This window comes from Monodon monoceros, unplaced genomic scaffold, assembly GCF_005190385.1.
Source record: "Monodon monoceros isolate NGI ecotype Baffin Bay Population unplaced genomic scaffold, NGI_Narwhal_1 Super_Scaffold_22, whole genome shotgun sequence".
Taxonomy (NCBI): domain Eukaryota; kingdom Metazoa; phylum Chordata; class Mammalia; order Artiodactyla; family Monodontidae; genus Monodon; species Monodon monoceros.
In genome coordinates this window covers 106588191-106601968 of record NW_021703779.1, presented here as the reverse complement: position 1 = coordinate 106601968, position 13778 = coordinate 106588191, and positions in this window count along the sequence as shown.

Sequence of the window (13778 nt, the reverse complement as noted above, 5' to 3'; positions counted from 1 at the left end):
AGATGACTTGCCAGAAAATCATTAAGGATTATTCTCATAAAAATAGCAATAAGGAAATGCATTTGCTATGATATTAAATGGAAAAGTGTACAAAACTGTATTAACAATGTTCATAACTATGTAAAATATACTGCTGTGATAATACGTTCTACTCAATGTGTCAGCAATTTTTTTAAATGAAAAGAGCCAAATAGTAAATATTTTAGGTTTTGCGGACCAAACATTTTCTGTTGCAACTACTTAATTCTTCCATTATAATGTGAAAGGAGCCATATATAATAGATGAGCAAATGGTTGTGTTGGTGTTCCAATGAAACCTTATTTCAAAAGCAGGTGGTAGGCTATAGTTTGCTCTCCCACTCCCATATTGTTGTAGAAGAGGTTAAGGCACCAAATAATTATGTTAAGTTTTCTACAATTATGGATATTATTTTCACCTTTTGTCTTCCTATTTTATAAAAGTAATTTAAAAAATCAAAAGTAGAGGGCAGGATCAAGATGGCAGAGTAGGAAGATGCTGAGCTCACTTCTGCCTGACAAACACAACAAGATTACAACTACCCAGAGAGCAGCTCTTTCTGAGAATCACTTGAAGACTAGCAGACTACAGACTTTCTCTATAACCAAGGTTATAAGGAAAAAACCACATGGATTCTGGTAGGAGTGGAGGAGAAGTGGTCTAGTTGGGACCCACACCCCTGGTGGGTGACCCAGAAGAGGAGGGTGATACCACAGGCTCAGGGATCCTGCCTAAGGAGTGACGGCATTCAAGTCTCACATTGGGCACTCTAGCCCTGAGATCTGGGACCAGAAATATGAGCCCCCTTGGCTGGTTTGAAAACCAGTGGGGCTTACTGGAAGGCTGTAGGAAATTGAGAATCTGCTTTTGAGGAGCATGCTCATAGACTTGCTTGCTCCCAGGCCTAGTATAGAGGTAGCATGTTGAAAACTACCTGGTGCTCTGGCCAGACTACCAGGACCACCCCAGCCCACACTCCAAGCCACACCAGGTTCTGCCTCCAGCCCTTCCAGCTCTGGCACTGTTCCCTGCCCTGGTGGCAATCACCACTGCACCTTGGGAGAAGCCAAGCTTTTTACTGGGCTCCTGCTCCTGTTCTTGGGGCCACAGCCCCACCTCTGGCCAAGGCAAAGACAGCTATCAAGCTGAGGAGAAGCCAAGCTCCCCCAGGACTTCTGTTCCAGCCACTCAGGTTCTGGCACTGCCCCCAGCCAAGGCAGCAACCACCATCATGCTTGGGAGAAGCTGAGCTTGATCCAGACTGTGCCTCCAGCTCCTGGGGCCTTGGCCCCACCCCATGACAGAGCAGTGAGCACCACTGAGCCTGGGAGAAGCCCCAGCTCTCATCAGGCTCCCACTCTAGCCCCTCTGGTTCCAGCCATACCCCCAACCAGTGTGGCAGCTGCCAACGCAACCCAGGAGAAAATGCAGCCCACGCTCACCTCAGATCCAGCTCTCCCACCAAAGCCACTGAGCACACATAGACTATATAGGGATGCTCCCACACAAGGACATGCCTTCAAGACAGTGATAGGTTACTGTTTCACTTAATTTCATAGAGACAAACAGAGAAAGTCAAAATGAGAAGACAAAGGCATATGCTCCAAATGAAAGAACATGATAAAACCCAAAGAAAAACTCTAATGAAATAGAGGTAAGTAAATGATCTGATAAAGAGTTCAAAGAAATAGTCATGAAAATGCTCACTGAACACAGGAAAAGAATAAAGGAACCTAGTGATACTTTCAACAAAGAACTAGAAAATATATAAAAAAAGAATCAATCAGATTTGAAGAATACAATAAGTGAAATGAAAAATATACTAGAAGGAATTAACAGCAGATTAGGTGATACAGAATGCATAAGAGACTTTGAAGACACAACAGGGGAAATCACCCAATGGGAACAGCCAAAAAAAAAATTAATGATGATAATTTAAAGGACCTCTAGGATAACATCAAGCATACTAACACTCACATTATAGGGGTCACAGAAGGAAAAGATAGAAAGGGGCAGAAAACATATTTGATGAAACTATGACTGAGAACTTCCAAGACCTGAAGACAGAAACAGATATCTAAGTCCAGGAAGCACAGACAGTCCCAAACAAGATGACCCCAAAGGGACCCACATCAACACATATAATTAAAATGGCAAAAATTAAAGACAAAGAGAGAATTTTAAAGGCAGCGAGAGAAAAACAGAGTCATATAAAAGGGAACCCCTATGAGGCTATCAGATGATTTTTCAGCAGAAACTTTGCAAACCAGAAGGGAGTGACATAATGTATTTAAAGTGCTGAAAGGAAAAAACACCCTACAACCAAGAATACTCTACCCAGCAAGGCTATCATTCAGAATTGAAGGAGAGGTAAAGAGTTTCATAGTCAGGTAAAACTAAAGGAGTTCATCACAACCAAACTGTCCTTATAGGAAATGTTAAAGAATCTTCTTTAAGTGAAAAAAAATGAAAGGCTGTAAGAAGAAATAAGAAAATATATAAAGGAAAATATCTCATTGGTAAAGGTAAATACTTAGTAAACAGAATGGACCAACCACTTAAATAAGCTAGTACTAAGGTTAAGAGACAAAAATTATGAAATCAACTCTAATAAAATAAACAGTTAAGGGATACACATAAAGATGCAAAATATGACACCAAAATATAAAATGTAGTAGGGGCGTGGTCAGTAAAAACTGTAGAACTTTTAGAATGCCTTTGAATTTAAACAACTATCAGTTTAAAACAAATATGAGTATAGATACAGATATGATATATACATGAACCTCATGGTAACCATAAACCAAAAACCTACAATAGATGCACAAAAAATAAAGACAGAGGAATCTAAACATAATATTAAGGAAAATCATCAAACTACAAGGGAAGAGACTAAAAATAGAAGAAAATAACAGAGAAGAACTACAATAACACCCAGAAAACAAGTTAACAAAATGGCAACAAGTACATACCTAATAATAATCACATTAAATGTAAATGAACTACATGCTCCAAACAAAAGACATAGGGTGGCTGAATGGATAGAAAAGCAAGACCCATCTAAGTCCTGCTTACAAGGGACTCATTTTAGAGCTAAAAACACACACAGGCTGAAAGTGAAGGGATGGAAAAACATACTCCATGGAAATGGAAACAAAAAGAAATCTGTGGTAGAAATACTCATGTCAGACAAAATAGACTTTAAAACAAAGTTTATAATAAAAGACAAAAAAGGGCAACATATTATGATAAAGGGACAGTTCAAGAATAGAATATAACATTCATAAACATATATGCACCAAATATAGGAGCACCTAAATTTATAAAGCAAATATTAACAAAAATAAAGGGAGAAATTGACCATAATAATAGTAGCAAACTTTAGTACCCAAATTATATCAATGGATATATCATCCAGACAGAAAATCAATAAGGAAAAAGGGGCTTAAATGACAAAAAATACCAGATGACTAAATACATATCTACAGAACATTCCATTCCAAAGCAGCAGAATACACATTCTTTTCAAGTGCATATGAAACGTTCTCCAGGATAGATCATACGCTAGGCCATAAAACAACTATAAATAAATTTAAGAAGATTGAAATTATATCAAACATCTTTTCCAACTACAATGGTATGAAACTAAAAATCAATTACAGGAAGAAAGATGGGAAGAACACAAACACGTCGAAACTAAACAACATGCTACTAAACAGCCAGTGAATGGAGAAATCAAAGAGGAGAAATCAAAAAATACCTTAAGATGAATGAAAATAGAAATACAACTTTGCAAAATCTATAGGACACATCAAAAGCAATTCCAAGAGGGAAGTATATAGCAATACAGACCTACCTCAAGAAACAAGAAAAATAAATGGAAAGCTATCCTGTGTTCATGGATTGGAAGCATTAATATTGTTAAAATGTCCATACTACCCAGAGCAATCTACAGATTTAATGCAATCCCTATCAATATACCCATGATATTTTTCACAGAACTAGAACAAATAATCCTAAAATTCTTATGAAACCACAAAAGACCCTGAATAACAAAAACAATTTTGAGAAAAAAAGAACAAGGCTGGAGGTATCATGTTGCCTGACTTCAGGCTATACAGAGTTACTGTAATCAAAACAGTATGGTACTGGCACAAATATAGACACTCAGATCAGTGGAACAGAATTGAGAGCTCAGAAATAAACCCACATACATATGGTCAATGAAGCTAAGACAAAAGAGGCAAGAATATACAATGGGGAAAAGCCAGTCTCTTCATTAAGTGGTGTTGGGAAAACTGAACAGCTATGTGTAAAAGAATGAAACTAAAACATTTTATCACACCATATATGAAAATAAACTCAAATGTATTAAAGGACTAAATGTAAGACCTGAAATCATAAAATTCCTAGAAGAAAGCATAGGCAGTATGCTCTGACATCAGTCTTAGCAATAGTTTTTGGATATATCTCTTCAGGCAAGGGAAATAAAAGCAAAAATAAACAAATGGGACCTAATTAAACTTAAAAGCTTTTGCACAGCCAAGGAAATCATCAGCAAAATGGTCAACCAACAGAATGGGAGAAGATATTTGTAAACAATATGTCCAATAAGAAGTTCATATCCAAAGTATATAAAGAAATCATACAATTCAATATCACAAAAACAAACAACCTGACTAAAAATGGGCAGAGGACCTGAATAGGCATTTTTTCCACAGAATACATACAAATGGCCAAACAGGACATGAATAGATGCTCAAAATTATTAATCATAAGGGAAATGCAAATCAAAACCATGAGATACCACCTCACACCAGCCAAAATGGCTATAGTAAAAAAGATAAGAAATAACAAGTGTTGACGAGAATGTGGAGAAAAGGGAACCCTCATGAACTGTTGGTGGGAATGTAAATTGGTATAGCCACTATGGAAAATAGTTTGGAGGTTCCTCAAAAATTAAAAATAGAACTACCATGTGATCCAGCAACCCCACTCCTAGGTATTTATCTGAAGAAAATGAAGACACTAATCCCAAAAGATACATGCACCCTAATGTCCATGGCAGCATTATTTACAATATCCAAGATATGGAAGCAACCTAAATGTCTGTTAAAAGATGAATGGATAAAGAAGATGTGGTATATATATACAATGGAATATTACTCAGACATAAAAAAGAATGAAATTTTGCCATGTGAGACAACACAGATGGACCTGGAGGGTATTATGATTAGTGAAGTAAGTCAAACAGAGAAAAACAAAAGTTTTCACTTATTGTGGAGTCTACAAAATAAAACAAAGGAATAAATATAACAAACCAGAAACAGACTCCCAGTTATAGAGAACAACCTAGTGGTTACCAGAGGGGAGAGGAGATGGGGAGGGTCAAAATAGGTAAAAAGGATAAAAAGGTACAAACTCTTAGGTATAAAATAAATAGGTTATAAAGATGCAATGTATAGCAAGGGAATACAGTCAATATTTATTAATAACTTTGTATGGAGTATAATATATAAAAATATTGAATTACTATATTGTACACCTAAAACTAATACAATATTGTAAGTCAAGTATAAGTCAATAAGAAAAATCAAAAGAAAATATTTTCAAAAGTCTTTGTGAGGGATTCCCTGGTGGCGAAGTGGTTAAGAATCCGCCTACCAATGCAGGGAACACAGGTTCGTGCCCTGGTCCAGGAAGATCCCACATGCCACGAAGCAACTAAGCCTGTGCACCACAACTACTGAGCCTGCACTCTAGAGCCCGCGAGCCACAACTACTGAGCCCACATGCCACAACTACTGAAGCCTGTGCACCTAGAGCCCGTGCTCCGCAACAAGAGAAGCCACCACAATGAGAAGCCCACACACCACAATGAAGAGTAGCCCCTGCTCGCCTCATCTAGAGTAAGCCCGTGCACAGCGACAAAGACCCATTGCAGCCAAAAAATAAGTAAATAAATAGATGTAATCTCTCATCATTTCTTATTAAAAAAAATCTTTGTGATGATAAGAACATAGGGGAAGAAAGTATCTGGGGAAATAATATATATATTCAAGAGTTATATACATATGCACACACAATTATTATTATAAAGATTTAGCTCATTGTACAAATTCAATAGAAAGAGTAAAAATGGAAAGTCCCATTTGTCATCTCCCAGTCCAGCCCACATGCATTTTTTGCTATAATTTGAATTATTATACCTTTTTATTATGAGATTTTAAAATTAAACATATATTAGAGAACATCCTATGTTAGTATATTTGTATCTACTGCATTACTTTTATTAATGACATAGTATTTAATAGTATGAATAAAATATAATTCATTTAATCATTCTCCTCCTATGGCCAATTAGGATAGATGTTTTCTAATTTTTTTGCTCCTGTGGGCAATCTAATATGTGCTTGAAAATAAATATCTGGGCACTTGTATGGGCATTTCTGTAGGACAATGTTGCCAAAGTGATAATTTACTAGGCTACCAGATATGGACATTTGAACATATTGGCATATCACTTTTAAAATAAGTATACGAATTTATAGTTTCACAATATTTGAGTGCTTTTTTTTACAATAGGATTGTGTGTGCATGTGTATGTATTGCATTGGTGTATTTTAGGATAGAAGATATTCAAGCATCTGTATAGGCTAATAAAGAAAGGGTAAATTGAGGGTATAAGACAGTAGTGCTTATTGATGGAGAGATTGAGGGTATAAGACAGTAGTGCTTATTGATGGAGAGGGAACCAAAAGGTCAGAGTGCAAGTGAAAAAAATATTGGACTTACCTGAGACAGGAGGAAAATAAGTAGGTTAAAAGATGGAGGAAAACAATATTGAGTAAATTTCTTTATTTTCTTTTAGAAAGAAAATAATCTGCTAGGATTGAGGGTATAGAACTTGAGGAGAAGGTAAAGTTTAAAACAGCTTCCATGGACAATGGAAGCAGGCCATAAAATAATCATTTAGCTGCATTGATAATTCAGCAAATACATTCTGAGAGTTAGTGTTGATGTGTGGAAGGGAGAAAAATAAGGAGTGATTTAGGCACATAAAAGAATTGAGAACAGGCCTTATCTTTCAATGTAGATTGAACTGTTGCTCCATATCTTATACTGGGTTTTTGATTGAGACTATGTTTTGAGATTTTTTTAAAATGATGTTAAGATTGTGTGTTAAATAAAAGTAAGCAAAATATTAAAAAAAAAAAAGAATTGAGAACAAAAGTGGAATTTAAATAAAGGGGTAGCTAACCTAGAGGGAAAACTGGTGGTAAAGAATCTGTTCTAATTTCTGACCCCATTCCTGATATTAATATTACAAAGTGGCTGATGGGACAGTAAAGACAATGCAATTAGTCTTGGCCTGCTTCCTAATTTTGCTTGGATTTTGTATTGAAAATAACAAATATGTGAAGAGGTGCATTAAAAGGTAAGATTGTAAATTTATGCTCAATTGTTTCAAATTTATACTGGAGGCAACCTACACATTTCTACAGTACACTTCTACAGGCCACTTCTAAAGTAGTGTCAGTGATTAAAAAAAAGAAATTACATATTCAAGAAGTATTATGGTTGAAGAATCAACAGGAATAGGTTACCAGCTAGATTCTTATGTGTGTGCATGGGAAGGCGAAAATGCAGGGAGTAACCAATGGTTACTGTTAAAGAGTAATAGGGATATTTTAAGGAAGGAGCTGCTTTGGGGGAAAGACCTAATTTTGAATCTCAGAATAACACATTTTGTGTATTGAAATAAATTATTATTCCAATTTTATAGATTGTGATTTGTCTAAATTCACTCAATTAGTAATAAAACTAGATGAGTTTGAATCCAGTACTCTTTCTACAAAGATGTTCACTCTCATTTACATCAAGACTCTTTATCTCCTTAAGATAGTTCTACTCATTTTCCACAATTTCAGAGAAGTGTTTTCCCATATTAGATATAAACTGAAGTAGCGTTAAACAAACCCAGGGGGCTTCCCTGGTGGCACAGTGGTTGAGAGTCCGCCTGCCGATGCAGGGGACACGGGTTCGTGCCCCAGTACAGGAAGATCCCACATGCCGTGGAGCGGCTGGGCCCGTGAGCCATGGCCACTGAGCCTGAGCGTCTGGAGCCTGTGCTCCACAACGGGACAGGCCACAACAGTGAGAGGCCCACGTACCACAAAAACAACAACAAAAAACCCAGGACTTTCAACCTTCTTGTATACCACTTCTTGGCAGCTTCGGGTAATTAATCCATTCTTAATTTTCTAGATCATAAACAGATTACAGTATTTTATAGAGTATTATACCATTCAAAGCACTTTACTTGGTAACTTATTTTTGTCTTTCTGTACATAAAGCAGTTAATGAGTACTGACAGCCTTAATTGTGATTGCTTCCAAAGCTGGAGACTACTCATTTCAACAAAGGGTTTCTTTATAAACATGACATTAATAAGGGTTGTTTTAATTAAGCTGTAGATAGTTTTGGGAAGTCAATTTGTTGAAACTTGGCAAGAGAAAAGACGAAAAAGTCCAATCAGAATATGTGCTGTGAATTCTTGGGTACATTAAAAAAATCAGAATAATTGTGGGAAATAAGTTGGGGTATTAATATTATATATATATATATAATATCAGTTAATTTAGTGGTTTAAATTCTGGCCATGCCACTTGTTACTTGAGTTATTGTTAGCAGGTTATTTATCCTCTCTGAATTCAGTTTTTTCATCTCTAAAATGGGGCTAATAATGTCTATTTTATAAAGTCTACTGTGTGAATTAAGTATGTAGAAAGTTTGTAGAACAGTATAAGTGCTCTACAAGTGTTAGGTGTTATTGTTTTGTTGTTATTGTTATTCCGTAATCTGATCTTTACAAACATGGTCTGTTCTTCATTTCTAGCCAACGACCTTGAAATGGATGATCCATATTACCTGATCTTGAATTCTGATTCTTCATTTTATTGGTTGGTTGAACTTAAAAAATATTTAACATCTCAACCTTATTTTCATTGTCCAAATAAATACGTATAATAACAGAACCTCCCACGTTGAAGATAAAGGTTACTTACCTATGTTATATTTCTTATCATTGCCTAAGTGTAATAACTTATAGTCTTCATTTTACAAATAAGGAAACCAAGACTTACAGTTGTTAGGTATCTAGACCATGATTCTACACTTAGTATTTGGTACAGCTGGGACCTAACTGAAGCCAATATTCTTAATACCATATTTCCTCCATTAGCATCATCAAAATCATGTCCTTGATTTATATTCTGTCTGTCACTGTTGTTACCTTATTAGGCCTTCACCATTTACTGGATTACTGCAAAAGCATGGCAACACTTGTCACTCCTTTCCAATGTATCTTACTTTTTTCAAGAATGAATTTCGTAAAACTCAATTCTAGTCATATCACATTTGTGTTGAAAACTTTTCATTATTGAATGGTTGTCTGTTGCCTCAAGGCAATATGTATTTTAAAATATATGTATTTTAAAACATATGTATTTTAAATATGTATATTTAAAAAATATATTTGGAAGACCAACACAGATCTACTAAATCAGAATTGAGGCTGCTGTGGTTTGGGGATTAAACGACTCTAGTATAAATTTTAAGATCCTTATAATAACATATAAGACTTACCATGATCTGGTCCCTTCCTACTACTCTTTCATGATCCCTTGCTTCCTCTGTTCTCTCCCTCTAGCAACATACATATGATTACATACACATACATGGAACCTACTCATCCGCAAATATCTGCATGCACACATGTCCAGTTACTAGCTTGGAACTTTGGGCAAGTAACTAAATCACTCTAGACCTTATTTTCTCATCTGCACTATGTGGATGACAAAATATTTTTGTGAGGATTAAATAAGACAATGAAATTAAAAATTTAGCAGAGTGATTCAAAATACGTTCTGAATTATTATTGTTAATATTACTATACATTACCTTAAGACATACTTTTACTTATCAGGACATCTGTTCCATACTTTCCAATTCTAGATTTTTAAGTTAAAACCATAATTACTGGTGGCCATCAAATGGAGAGTACTCAAACATCTTAATTTGTAAAGGCTATACTTTCACATTTCAAACAGAATCTCATATTAGGTACCTTCTGTTTCTAAAAATGGGAAATGTTATGGTCATACACTTTGTTATATGGCAAGATGCTTGATAATTTCCAATCAACTTCTTAATCATGGACTATGCTTGTAACATACTTACTACAAGGCTGGCCTTTCTCTGCAACTGGGCTTTCTCCCCATCTCCCACAAAGCTAATGGAAAGAGAAGGGAGAGAAGGAAGAAATTACTACACTTCACATCTTCTGTTTGGGGTGGTGGCTAAATATGCTGTTTGTTTTGTTCTTGTAACCCTCAGGGACATTAGAAGGTCTGGAGATTTTCTTCACACACTGGCAAAAAACGAGAAGATTACAGAATGCTTCCTCCTTTTCAAGGCATTAGCTAGAGGTAAAGGGAGGGGCAAAGAATAGAAGTTCTTGTATGGTCATAAAAAAGTACATTTGAATATTAAAGGAATTAGCTTAAGTAAACAAGTGTTCAATTGTTTTCTCTTCTGTGAACAATGCACATCAGAAAGACATGCATGTAGACATTTCTATTTTTCTTCATGTCATCAAGGTACAATGTCCAGATTTCCTCTATCAAAATTTACACGTGTAACACTCTTTTAAGATTTAGATTTGAGTTTCCTGAAGACACTTCTCTGATTCTTTCATTAGTTAATTTTAATATAATTGCGAGCTCTGTGCTCATTTACCAGTAAAGCCAATTGACCTCAGAGCTTTCTTTGCCAAAGTTAAATAATATTTAAATTGAGATAGGACTGTTTAGATTTTCTACTTTCTCTTGAGTTAGTTTTTGTAATTTATGTCATTCAGGATATTTGAACATTTTATCTAGGTTGTCAAATTTAGTGCATAATATTATTCACAGTATTCACTCCTTAATCTTTTTATCATTGGTAGCAATGTCTCCCCTTTCATGACTGATATTAGTAACTTCTTTTGCTTTATAAGTTTAATTAGAGTTTAATAATTATGTTGAATTTTTCAGTGAACCAGTTCTTGGTCCTGTTGTTTTTCTCTATTTTTTTTTTTTGCCTGTTATCTATTTCAATGATTCCCACATTCATCTTTATTGTTTCCTTCTTTCAGCTTAATTTGATTACAACATGCTCTTTTGTTTTTCTAACACCATAAAGTAGAAGCTTAAAACATTGATTTGGGGGGTAATTTTTCTCTAATATAAGCATTTAAGGCTACAAATTTTTCTTGACACTACTTTAGCTGCATACCATAATGTTTAATATTTTGCACTCTCAATTTATTACATGTTTACCATATTTTATTATTTCTCTTGAGACTTGCTCCTTGTCCCATGGGCTCTTTGAAAATGTGTTTTTTAATTTTCAAATAATTGAAAACTCCTAGATTTTCTGTTATTGATTTCTAGTTTAATTTCATTTTTATAGAAACAATATTTTATGTGAATTCATTTCTTTTAAATTTAAGATCTACTTTATACCCAGTCTTTCTACCTTGATGAATAGTCTGTGTGCCCTTGAAAAGAAAGTTTTTCTTTTGCTGTTGGGTAATGTGTCCTTTAAAACTTAAGTAAGTTATTTTATAGTGTTATTTAAGTCTTCTAAATTCCTATCTTTTTTTCAATTACTTAGAGAAAAGTGTTGAAATACTCAAATATAATTGTGGGTTTATTTCTTTTTGTGCTGACAGTTTTTGCTTCATATATTATTGAGTTATGTATTAGTTGCATGGGCATTAGGAGTTTTTATGACTTACTGATGAAATGACTATCACTATGAAATATTTCTCTTTATTCCTAGTAATAATCCTTGTTTTGAAGTCTATAATATTTGATAACAATTTAGCCACTCCAACTTTCTTATGATTAGTGTTTGTTTGGAATATTTTTTAAAAATCCTTTTGCTTTTAACCTATATTTCCTTTATATTTAAAGATGAGTTTCTTATAGAGAGAATAAGGTTTGTATTGCTTTTTCTTTATCCAGCCATATAATCTTAGTCTTTTAACTAGAGACTTACTCATGCATGTAATATATTTATGATATTGTTGGTTTAAATCTACTGACTTTCTATTTACTCTATTTTTCTTTGACCCAATCTCTCTCTCTCTTTCTCTCTCTCTTTTTTTCCTATTTGTGCTTTGTTTTTATTAGGTTCTATTGTGATGTGACCAAATAGACTTTTTTCTTAGAGTATCTAAACCTCTGTTAATCCAATCCAGTGCAATTTGTATGTCCTTTGCCACTTTTTTTTCATTATTATATGTTCCACTTGATTATTTTTGTTGTGTATTCTATTTTATTCTTTATTGAGTTTCTGTTTTCCAGTAAATACCTGAGCATACTGATTACATTTTCAATGGCATATTTTAAAGATCTCATCTGCTAATAGTAGAACCTCTGTCATTTCTGGATATGTTTATACAAAGATTTCCCCTGCTTATGAATCACATTTTTCTTCTCATATCTCTTAGTTATTTATTGGATTACAGAGATTTTTACCTTGACATTTGTGAGTCAAAATTTGTTGTATTCATTCGAAGAGTGCTGGTCTTTGTTCTGGTAGATAGTTTAGTTACTTGGAAATAAGTTTGATCCCTTTAAGGATCATTTTTTGCTAGGACAGACCCAGAATAGTTGATAATATAAGGTTCATTTACTCCCCATCATTAATGTGTGATCCCTGTGGGGTTTCTACTGAATGACTTGTGTATTCTCCTAAGGTTGGGATCTTGAACGATCCATGGACCTATCTGGGTTTGGAGAATTGTTACTCTTACTCCCCCCTACTATATTTATCCCAAGAAGTTATTATATTTCCAACCTCTTGCAATTTCACCAAACATAAGTACAAAATGCATTTAAGTCAAACATTTGAGGTGACCCTTATACTAGTTCATAGAGTTATTTTTTTGTTGTTGGTTCCTTCTCTCTGGAATTCTGCCCTGCAACTTCTAGTTACTGTGGTCTCTCCAAATTCCAATCTCTATCTACTCAGTGCTGTGAGAACTTAGGGGTCTATTTCAGTTTCCCCAGTCTGTGGTGTTGTCTGGCGTTATCTCTAGGCTGAAAGCTAAGGTAAGTGCATGTCTCACCTTGGATGTTTCCATTTTCTCAGGACCTACAATCCTGTGATATCTGTTTTCTGATGTCTGCGATAACTGTTTTCTAGTCTTTTATATACTTTGTCTAGTTCTCAAGGTAGTCAAAATTCAAAGGAAAAATGAGAACCTGTTATACCCTCATGGCTATAAATACACATATTTTAATAATCTCACTTTAAAAATGAGCCACCACCATGGAAGATAGTGTGTATTATCCACCCCCATTTTGCTTATAAGACAACTAAGTCCCAGAAAGGATTAGCAATTTGCTTAATGTCACACAGGTAGTAAATGGTGGAGTACAGTTTAAAAATCAGTCAGTCTGGAGCTCATGTTCTTAACCAAATTAGCTATTCTATTGACTTACTCTTCTGAATAAATTACAAATTTAGTTATCTAGTTATCAGATAACGCTTTCACACTTAGCAAAATAGTGAAGTTAGTTTCACTTTTCCTGTTATACTAAGTACCCAGATTTCCAACTGAATGACATTATTATATTATGTCACTAATCTAAAAGGAAGCAAGAGATTTCAACCTGCTTTTGAAAATGCGAAGGTAAGAATCATT